We start from the raw sequence: 10,881 nt of genomic DNA, 5'->3' as shown, positions 1-10,881 counted from the left end.
GGTTTTCATTCCTGGGAAACAGAACGCTTCCATTCAACCGTAGTCAACGGAATAGTGCTCTCCGAGGCCACTTCGAGGTTCATAGCGTCAAAATCAAGCGAAGCATGTACACACCCGTGCGTAGCGCAAGTACTACGCCTCCTTGCTCAGTGTCGTCTTCCGCGTTCGTAGAAGGGATGACGGCTGGCGTCGTTTCTCTGCGACAGCAGTCTAGAACTTGGAATTGAGTAAGACTTGTTTGTATAACGTTCGCATTTGGGTCTATGTCTTCAGAGGACCGACAACAGTTTTTCAATGAGCTTGGGTTTTATCGAATGCTAAAAGCGCACAAACGACGCAGAGGAAGAAGTGGAACTGACACAACTGATAAAGCGCAGTTTTAGTGGACCATTTCTTTATGGAAGGATATATACCTACAGCAATTCCAGTGCTTGACGAATTCCAGTGCTTAATTGATCAGCTTCCATAACCTTATCTGGCACTTGGGGACTTTAATGTACATAGCGGTCTACGGGGTGACTCTCGCTGCGATGCGCGAGGTCGTCTAATAAAACAGTTCCCTTTCTCTTCCGGCGCATGTCTCGTGAATCTAAGAGTCACAGTTTCGCCTCAAGGGCGAAGCAACGAATGCGCTAGCAAGAAATTGGAATGTCACAGGATGAACGGCAAGCACCTAGAAGCTTGCTGCGCGCTGCTCATGCACAGAGGACGCCTGAAAATAAAACACGCAAGGCGAGTGCGAACTAACAACTGTCACAGCTCGACACTTGCAGCGCGCTGCTCAAATACAGAGAATGAGACACGAAAAGAACGCACAGGTATACATAGGACGAGCGCTAACTGTCACAGTTGTTACTTCAACTAACCCCTAATTGGCTCTTTTAGCTAGCAGATCACTCCTTTCGCAAACGCGGCCGCTGCAGCGAGCAAAGTGACCTTCATGTGGTCTATGCCTTCAACCCAAACATCGCAGTGAAAGCACAAGACCTACAAAAACTCCCACTCAAGAGATGATCGCGCGAGCCCGGTTGACCGCGCCCTGTATGTTAAAGTACAAGTTGAAGGTGCACATCCCAACGTCGGTGCGAGAGAAAGGCATAAAATTATTTTACCCGCTCCCCATTCCGTTTCCCGAGGAAAACGGAATGCCGTGGGCCAGAAGCAGAGGATCCACAACATCGGGAGAAAGGGCTTCGCCCTCTTGTAAGCACGGCATTCTTTGAGATATGTTACAGATTTCCTTACATCTTTGGATGAAGTTATGTGGTGATTTTAATGTTCTTTGCATAGCCGGACTCTCCGTTCAGTTTAATAGCGAGCACATATAAATGTGGACACTGCTTTTTCTGAGTGAGTCGCTGAGTTGTTTTGTTGATTTTCGGTGCCGCAACAAAGCTTTGTTGTGTTTTCGCGCGTGCGTTAGTTTTCATGTTATTTGTAAGTTAACTTATGTAACTCCTATGATCGTAATTCTGTACGCGTGTGTGGTCTGCGTGGGTGCGCGTGTACGCGTGTATGTGTGTATGTGTGCGCCTGCGTGCGCGAGCGTATGTGCGTATTCCCTCGTGTGTATGTGGGTGCATTGCACCTCAGCTGCTAATGCACTGCCGCCGCGATCGGCCCACCAGTGACCAAGCGACGATATCATGTGATGCCGTCATTGTGTGACGTAACGTTATGCGACGTTATAGTTACGTGATAATGATCTTTTGATCACTTGTGTTGACGCCGCCGACGCCGATGGTGAATTTTCGAGTTTCATGAGGCTTTCGCCTTAATAATAATGTAAGTAATTACGCCACTGCGTACCTTGTATAAGCGAAGGCATAAGTTTGCGCTCTTCTGCGGAAGGCGCAAGCCATTCGACAACCGCGGCCTTCGCAAGCGGCTGATCTTGTGATCGTACGAGTTGATTCCTCGGTTTCCCCTTCGATCGTCTTTTTCGAGAATCTTGCGTTGTTCTCTTTCCTGTTGTGCTTGCTGGCGCGTAGTACTACGTATCTCCGATCTCCGTGGCACAGGCGACACAGGACTCGTGACCCCTGTTGAGCCATTTGTAGGCGCAGCCGTGCCTGCATTTTTGTCACTGACGGGAGCTGCAACGTCGCAATCATTCCTACTTTCACTATGACGTGTAGTGGGTGTGGCCGGTTGCGATGTTGGAGAAGCAACTGCGCTCTTTTGGGCGTTGCAGCCAACGAAGGTGTCGGAATCGCCGAGACACTCTCCTCGCTTCGGATTCACGAGTGGCCGTGCAATTAAAAAGACAAAATACTCAGATTGGTCGAAAGTCACGTTCCATGTAGGTACTTGCGTAAAAAAACGCATAAACCTTGGTTTAACACAGAAATACGCAAACTTATTAGGAAAGCTAAACGCGCGTATAAAATATTTTCTGCTAACTCCAGTCTGGTAAACCAAAAGCGCTTAGAGGGAATAAATAATTTATTAAAAGTAACAATTAAATCGGCGAAAGATTCATTTTTTGTTAAATTAGGCAATGACTTAAAGCAAAACCCGAAGTCATTCTGGAAATATGTAAAGCAGAACCGAAAAGAAGATGTATCTATACCAGCTTTAAGTGTCGACGGCGAAACCGTGACGTCAGACTTCCAGAGGGCGGAATGCTTTAATCAATATTTTCAATCAGTCTTTTCGCATGAAACTACCGAGCCGACAACGCTTCTAAACAATACCGCTCAGAGCAATATGATGTCTGACATTGAAATTGATGTTAGTGGCGTCGATTCATTATTACGCCGCTTAGACGCAACAAAAGCCATTGGACCTGATGGACTATCCCCAGTAGTCCTCAAAGAGTGTCATGACATCATTGCTCCGTATTTAAGTATCATCTATAAACTCTCCCTTGAAACTGGTCTTATCCCTCAGGATTGGAAAACGGCAAACGTTACACCCGTTTTTAAAACTGGAGACAGAAAACTGAGAGAAAATTACAGGCCAATCTCTTTAACGTCGATATGTTGCAAAATCTTTGAACACATTTTACATTCAAACATATTTAAATTCCTTGATTCAGACGCTTTCTTTACTCCCTCCCAGCACGGTTTCCGGAAAGGTTATTCCTGTAACACCCAACTAATAGAATTTCAGCATTTCGTATCCAAAGCCATTGATAACGGTAGTCGGGTAGACGCTGTTTTTATAGATTTCCAAAAAGCCTTCGATACTGTGTCGCATAAGCTCTTGGATGTAAGGCTTGCTGCATTAAACATAAATAAAAATGTTCAAACATGGATACGAAATTACTTAAATGGTAGAACCCAGTCCGTCGTCCTAAATAATGTCAAATCTTCGTCAATAGCAGTGACTTCGGGAGTTCCCCAAGGAAGCGTTTTAGGGCCCTTATTGTTCCTAATCTACATAAACAACATAGTTGAAAACATTAGATCTCCCATAAAATTATTTGCTGACGACTGTGTCATATACAGAGAAATTGCGACTGAAAATGATATACACACTTTACAAACTGACCTAGATCACATAGCGGACTGGTGTAAAAAGTGGAACATGCATTTGAATATAAAAAAGTGTTGCAGCGTGAGCTTCTCAAGGAAAACATACAAATCAGAGCATCAATATAACATCTATGACGTCCCTATCAACATACACAGCGATTATAAGTACCTCGGCGTTTACTTTACCGAATCGTTTACATGGAACAAACATATTGACACGGCCATAGCAAAAGCTAGTAAGATGCTTCACTTTATCCGCAGGAATTTCAAACAGGCGACGCGCGAAATCAAGGAAACTTTATATTTTTTGCAAGTCAGATCCATACTTGACTATGCATGCGTAATATGGGACCCCCACCAAGACTATCTTATAAATAGACTTGAAAAACTTCAGAACGAAGCGGCAAGGTTTGTTTTAAATAATTACAGCCCCTACGCCAGTGTTTCTCAAATGAAGGCCACCTTGGGATGGGATCTGCTCCGTGTACGTAGACAGAAACTACGGCTTAAGCTGTTGCACCAGATCTATAACTCTAACACAGGTATTAATCGTCATAGCTACCTTGTTGAACCATCCTACACATCCACTCGCTGTGATAATAGCAAAAAGATTTCTACCTTTAAATGCAGATCCAACACTTTTTTCTACTCGTTTTTTCCTAAAACAATAAGAGATTGGAACAGTTTAACAGACGACTTAGTAAATATAACAGATAATGATTTATTTTTTTCCATGTTGTGAAATTGTTCTTGCAACAACAAATGTATGTACTACGTGTCTCTAAATTGTATTTGGTGATCTATACTCATGTTGCTCCTGATAATGTTTTGTTGATATTTCTATATGTGTGTATATATCCCTGCAAGTGTTCCTTTAATCTGGTTATGTTTTTCTTCCCCCCTACGTAATGCCTATATGGCGATGTAGGTAATCTGTAAATAAATAAATAAATAAATACTAATAATTATGAAGTAATAAAATTCGGCTAAATTCACTGGCGAAACCTATACAGAAACATGGAATAACGCAACTGCCATATTCTTCTGAGGCGTCGAAAATGATTGAATGACTTTTTCTGTAGCGCTAGGCACCTTAAGATGGTTAGAGACATGACTTGAGACAGTCATTGAGAAAGTTAAATTAATTAACTTTTTAATTAGTGGAGTTAGGTGACTGTGTCAAATTGCGGAATTGAAGATCTTCGTGCCAGAAACCCATCCCAACATTGATATTTCGAAAAAGCGGCCTCTAGTAATAATTACGAAGTAATGAAATTCAACCGAATTCGATAGCTTTCGCTGTTGAAAGCCGTTGGATTTCGTTGAATTTCATTACGCCACAACAATTACGAGAGGACGCTTTTTCGAAATCTCAAAGCTCGGATGGGTTCCTCGCATGAAAAACTTCAATTCTCTCATTTGACACAATCACCTAACTCCACTAATTAAAAAGTTAATTAATGTAACTTCGTTAAATACTGTCTTAAATGATGTCCTTAACTACCTTAAGATTCCTGCCGCTACAGAAAAAGCAATTCTGAAAGCCCCGAGCAAATATCGCATTTCCCTGATTTTTTTAGAAGGTTGGACACATTTCTTGAAACACCCTGTATATCAGAGCTTGTACAACATGTACTTGCGTTTGGCAGCTATATATCACCGTTTGACGTAGATGTACCCACGTTGACACCAGTATAGTGCAGCTTCCACATGCACCAACGGTGTTTCTCCGCCGTCTACTGCATCGAGTGCGGTAGCACCAACAAATAAAACTGCTGCAATAAGCGCCGCAGGAAGGCGACGACTTTTGGAGCCGAGTGCCCCGCCTTGGTCGAGCAACGCACACAAGCGTGAAGAGGAACGTGATCGAGCGTTCACCGCTCAGGCTACGAACCTCTGCCTCCTGTGTAGCTGAGGCGCAGTGTGGTATAGAGTATGCACGAGAACAGGTGTACAGGTGCCCCAAAAGTAAAACGGAGCATGCGAGCTGTGGCCAAACTCGGGAAAACTAGAGTTACGGTAGCACATACAGTAACTCTAGGGAAAACTGCATGCCAGCGCGCTCTACCAGCAGATGCGCTGCATATCGCGAGAGTGCGTCGGCACATCCAGCTGACCCATCCCGATATTCTGATTATCGCCTTATGGCCGCCTCGAGCGAAGCCGCGCTACAACCATTACTGCTCGTCAGGGGAGAAAGTGGTGGCATCCCTGTCGAAGCAGAAAGCGCACGCGTCCAAATCTTTCTTCACGACGCGGGCAAACAAATGCATAAAGCAATGAAGGCGCCGCTGACGAGTCGTGATGGCAGCAGCGCGACTTCGCTCGACCCAGCGATAAGGCGAGCATCAGAATATCGGGATGGGTCAGCTGGATGTTTCGACGCACTCTCGCTATCTGCAGCGCATCTGCAGGTAGAGAACGGTGGCATGCACTTTCCTGAGTTTGGTCACAGCTCGGGTGCTCCGTTTTGCTTTTGGGGCACCTGTACGTTACTCTCGTACTGGGGAGCGCACACCTTGCAGTTTTTCTGAACTGACGACGCTTCCAATGAGTGCATATTGAGTACCAGTGTTCATTGCGTGCGTGTTGATGACATCTTTGTGCAGGATTCATCATTTGTGACAAAAAACATGCACTGACCAAGGTTAAAATAAAAAATCACACCATCTCCGCTAAAGGGGACCGTCAGGCAGTGTGAAGCAGCGTTTCGGCATGTCGAGCCCGCGTTTCAGAGGGGAAGTGGAGAGGGGGAGGAGAGAGGGAAGGGGATAGGGGAGGGAAAGTGGAGTGGGAGAAAGTGGGAGAGGGGAAGTGGGAAGTGGGAGAGGAGGAAAGTGGGAGTGGACGTGTGTGCAGATAGTTCGCGCATGCGCAGTAGGGGTGGTCACGCCGCACACCACCACCGGATTGAACTCCGCCATAAGATGCTTCGCATCTAAAACAAAAAAGACGATCACAATCAAGATGTCAGCGTGGGCACGCGGCTATTTATGGGTCAGGTGGCGCAGCGTGCGGGTGTATATCTCTGGTAGATTGCTCTTTGTCCTGTTTATCGTGCGGTTAGTCGACTGAATGTAAAATGATTCTAAAAGCAGACGGCCAGATAAAAAAAAGAAAGGGCGAAGCGCGCAGCGATTCCTTACGCAGCGGGAACAAGCGAGGCGCTTGTAAGAATTTTAAAAGGCTATGGTGTTCGAATAGCCCACGTGCATACTGGAAAACTACGACAACGGCTTGTTCACCCAAAGGATCCTTTGAAGCGCACGGACTTGCGGGAGTTATCTACAGGATACCGCGCGGGGAATGTGACGTGTCGTACATCGGCGAGAGCGGGAATTTCAAACGGCGTTTGAAACAGCACCAAATTGACGTCGCCAAGGGCCACACAACTGCGAATGCCTTGGCGGAACACCACAATGAAACTGGCCACAGTATTGACTGGGACGCAGCAGCTATCATCACAACGGAAAGACATTTATCTGCCCGTCTGCTTTTAGAATCATTTTACATTCAGTCGACTAACCGCACGATTAACAGGACAACGGGCAATCTACCAGAGGTATACACCCGCACGCTGCGCCACCTGACCCATAAATAGCCGCATGCCCACGCTGACATCTTCATTGTGATCAAGGGACTCGTACGGGCTCTGAATCGTCAATGCCTTTTTTGTTTTTATTTTAACCTCGGCGAGTGTGTGTTTTTTATCACAAGTATGTTCCCTCGCCAGATGATTGTTCGTCAAACGCTCGATTATAGGATTCACCCCCCCCCCCCCCATATGCTGTGTCCAGGTATATTTTAACAACTTCAGGTACCTCGAGGGTTAAATTTCGATCATGTTCAAGCGTCAGTCATCGGGATGGAGTGGCACATCTCCATTTGGATGACTAACTGTACGATCAAATGCAACAATTAATTACTGACTCCCACAATCACGTGCAATAATTAAAGGCAATATTGCAATTTGGAAACGTTAACTGACAAGTGACCACAATAAAAGATCACGTTTTCATGTCAGAAACGATGATCGCGGACAAGTCCACGTTCGCGAGAGCATCAGTTATTTTTCAAAAGACACACACAAATACACATGTGACCGGCGCACCTTTGAGGGCCTTTTAGTATACACCCGCATTTTCGAGCACTCGCGGGAGCCGGGTCTTTCGCGAACTAAGCCGCTTCCGCCACCCATATCTGTAACTCAAAGAAATTTTGCTTAAAATTATAAACCTCCAGCGCCTGGGCATGTCATAACCGCAGTCACGATGGCCACACAGTCGATAGGAGGCATCAGGCGTACTCACTCGTTGCCGTTCATAGGCGTCATAATACGTTGCTTGTTGCTCTTCGGCTCTCTGGATGAGCCCTGTCGGTGACCCTTGCGCTTCTTGTGCTGTGCTTACGTTGCTTGGAAGGGTCAATAGTGCTCGTCACACAGTCCTCTGCAGCAGCTGCTCGAGTGGAGTGGAGTAGAGTACTGTAGATCCTAGAAACTCTGGCACACACCCACGCTGGGGGATTGGCCAAGAACCGGATAGTTTTTGAAATATAATTCTTTAATTAAAGGTTGTGTTATCCGGGACTGTAGTAGTAGTAGTAGTAGTAGTAGTAGTAGTAGTAGTAGTATTCGCTGCCGCATGGCTCATACCCACTCAGGGTTGGTTGGTTGATCCTCAGCTACTTGGCCAAGAAGACGCCAATACTTCTTCATCCTCTTAACAGAGTAGCAGCAGGCAATGGCTATGTGGCCAATGGAAGATGAAGATAGCGGCCGATGCTGCATATTCTGCATTTGCGCTTCAGCGCAAAAGATAAGCTGAGATATTGTGCCGCCTAGAGATATTTTATGCACTATATATGAAGCTGGAAGTCTAATTAAATGTTCTGACTGAGTTGATATAATCAAGAGAGCAGACCCGTAGCCAGGAATTTTTTTCGGGGCGGGGGGGGGGCACTTGCTGAACACCTTGACTTTTTGAGAAAAACACCTATTTTTATTATTTATTTTTGGTAAAAACACACACTTCACCAAAATTTTGGGGGAGGCCCAGGCCCCTAGCCCCCCCCCCCCCGCTCCCTTGGCTACGGGCCTGCAAGAGAGACTGCTGGGTCGATTTTCTTTCGGCTTGCATCGATTGCTGCCATGCTGCAAATAAAATCATGAAATTGGAAAGAAGTCCGATTTCTTTTATGTGGTTTTAGCCGAGGCAATATTACTGTGAAGATATTTATCATGACGCCACTGCTTTGTATTTGTAAGCGATAGACAGGTGTTGTTATTGCGCATGAACACGAACTGTCTTTATAGTTGTCACAACGTGGTGGTATTGAAACCTACGTTTCTGAGAATCGGATTGCTGTGTTTACAAGCAGAAGCTTGTTTTTATATACTTCAAGTAGGAGAATTAGTTTCTTAGTCCAACGGGCCCGCAATGCGGCAGAGAGACTTGGTCTTTCTGTTCTGTAGTGGGAGCGGCCCGCAACGTGCTAGAGCGCGTTCCGGGGAACCATAATAAAGCTTTTCCATCCATCCATCCATCTGGTAAGCAGCGCAGCGAGAAAGAAAATACCTACATAACAAAAAGCCACACCGAAAAATATTGTCCTATGGAGCACTATTGTCCTTTGCAACCTTTTTTACAGCTTGCCGCGTTACCTTTCGCTGTTAACGGGTGCGCGAGTTTTCTCATTTATGCATGATGCAATAGAGATCATTTTCAATCACGAGTCGGCCGCCATGTTTTCTCATCATTCCTAAAGCCTATTTTGTTTTTCTACAGGTGCTTTTCTTTGTCTATGTATAGGAACGGTACATAGTGCTCGACCGTTTGTAAGAGTGATCATTCTGCAGAGAATTTGAGGCAGTTTCCAATAACAGGATGAGCGATTGCTGCTGTACCCTATGCTTGCTTCTTGACATAAGCGCGGCATATGGATAGCATCCGTCAAGTCTAACGTCTGTCTCTCGAAAAAGAAATGGTGCCCGCAATAAGGCATTTGCTTTGTGATTCAACAATTTTATTTAGGAAAGAAAATGCATCAGACAACTCTTTCAAGGAAGTGGGCGCGCAACCATCACAACTCTTGTAAATAGGAACTACAGCTGTTAAATTTCATTTACCGTGATTTCTTCACTTAGTATAGAATCTATGGATACTCTGATTATAAACTGCTATGGCTCAGCCACCAGATTCATCAGGAAATCCTTATAGGAGACTACATGGCTGATCAAGCACCTCCATCATCATCAATTTCATCATCATATTTGTCACATCTATGTTTGTTGCAACTATCTACAATCATCAAAATCTTGTTCCCGTGGACATTCTACTACATGTGTTAACTTCGTGTGTCATCGCATCATCTACTCTTTAAACTTGCGTTGTTGTTAATTCATGTTCCAATTCCTTGCATGGGAGGTCTCAGTATCGAAGACTGCTCCAGGACTCTTCACTACCTCCTACAGTATTGGGAGGGGGGAAACACACGAGCAAAACAATACAGAATGACGAACGCAGAGATGAAAATTATCTGTTGATGCGCTAATACATCAGCTGCGCAAACCAATCGCGACGCAGTACATAACATGACAGATAACAGAGACAGAAGTAGTGAAAGATATATACCTGAAAATAAGTACGCAAGGTAGTTTAATCGAAAAACAGTGCTAGATCGGATATCTAATTGACTGTAATAGTAAGGATAGAAGCGCACGTCATATAGCCGCAACTTTTACAACAGAATACCAGTATTAAATTTTACACAGCTACATTTGAATAAAGCTAATATAAATTTCCCATGAATGACAAAACTTCAGTAAATGATATTTCTAGTAATTTGCAGTAGGGCTTTGATTTTGGCAGGTTGGTTCTAGCTATATGCCGGCAGAGCGCGACTGACACAAGGGACGAACAACACACACCACAAACACCTGCTGATTAACAAGTGGCTTTATATTGCCAGTTGTTAGCCTTATGTATCTGCGAACACTTGCTAAATAACACATAAGTTAGCGAACATAAATGGTCGCACGTGGTCTTTCCACCAAGATACATAAAGTATAGAACAACTTGGTTTTAATAGCGAAGCTGTTTAGCAAAACGTTACTGGTGAGTCGATCCACAACACTATAATCATCATAAACGGGTATTTGCCAAAGAAATGGGGTAAATCCCGCGACTAAGCACTGCTCCACTCAAGAAGGCAACAGTTAGCCCAACAAATGGCCGCGAAGCGATGGCGGCGAGCCGAAGACCCGAGTACGTACGACGAGAGAATACTGGGCAACGGGAAAGGCAACGGCGGCTGCGAGAAGACCCCGAAGCGATGGAAGGTCTCCGCCGATTACGAGGCGCCCGTAGATCTGCGAAAGGTGCGAACGCTTGGGTTAAGCGCG

The sequence above is a fragment of the Rhipicephalus sanguineus genome, chromosome 4, assembly GCF_013339695.2.
Source record: "Rhipicephalus sanguineus isolate Rsan-2018 chromosome 4, BIME_Rsan_1.4, whole genome shotgun sequence".
Taxonomy (NCBI): Eukaryota; Metazoa; Arthropoda; class Arachnida; order Ixodida; family Ixodidae; genus Rhipicephalus; species Rhipicephalus sanguineus.
Note: the sequence above shows the minus strand (reverse complement) of the source record.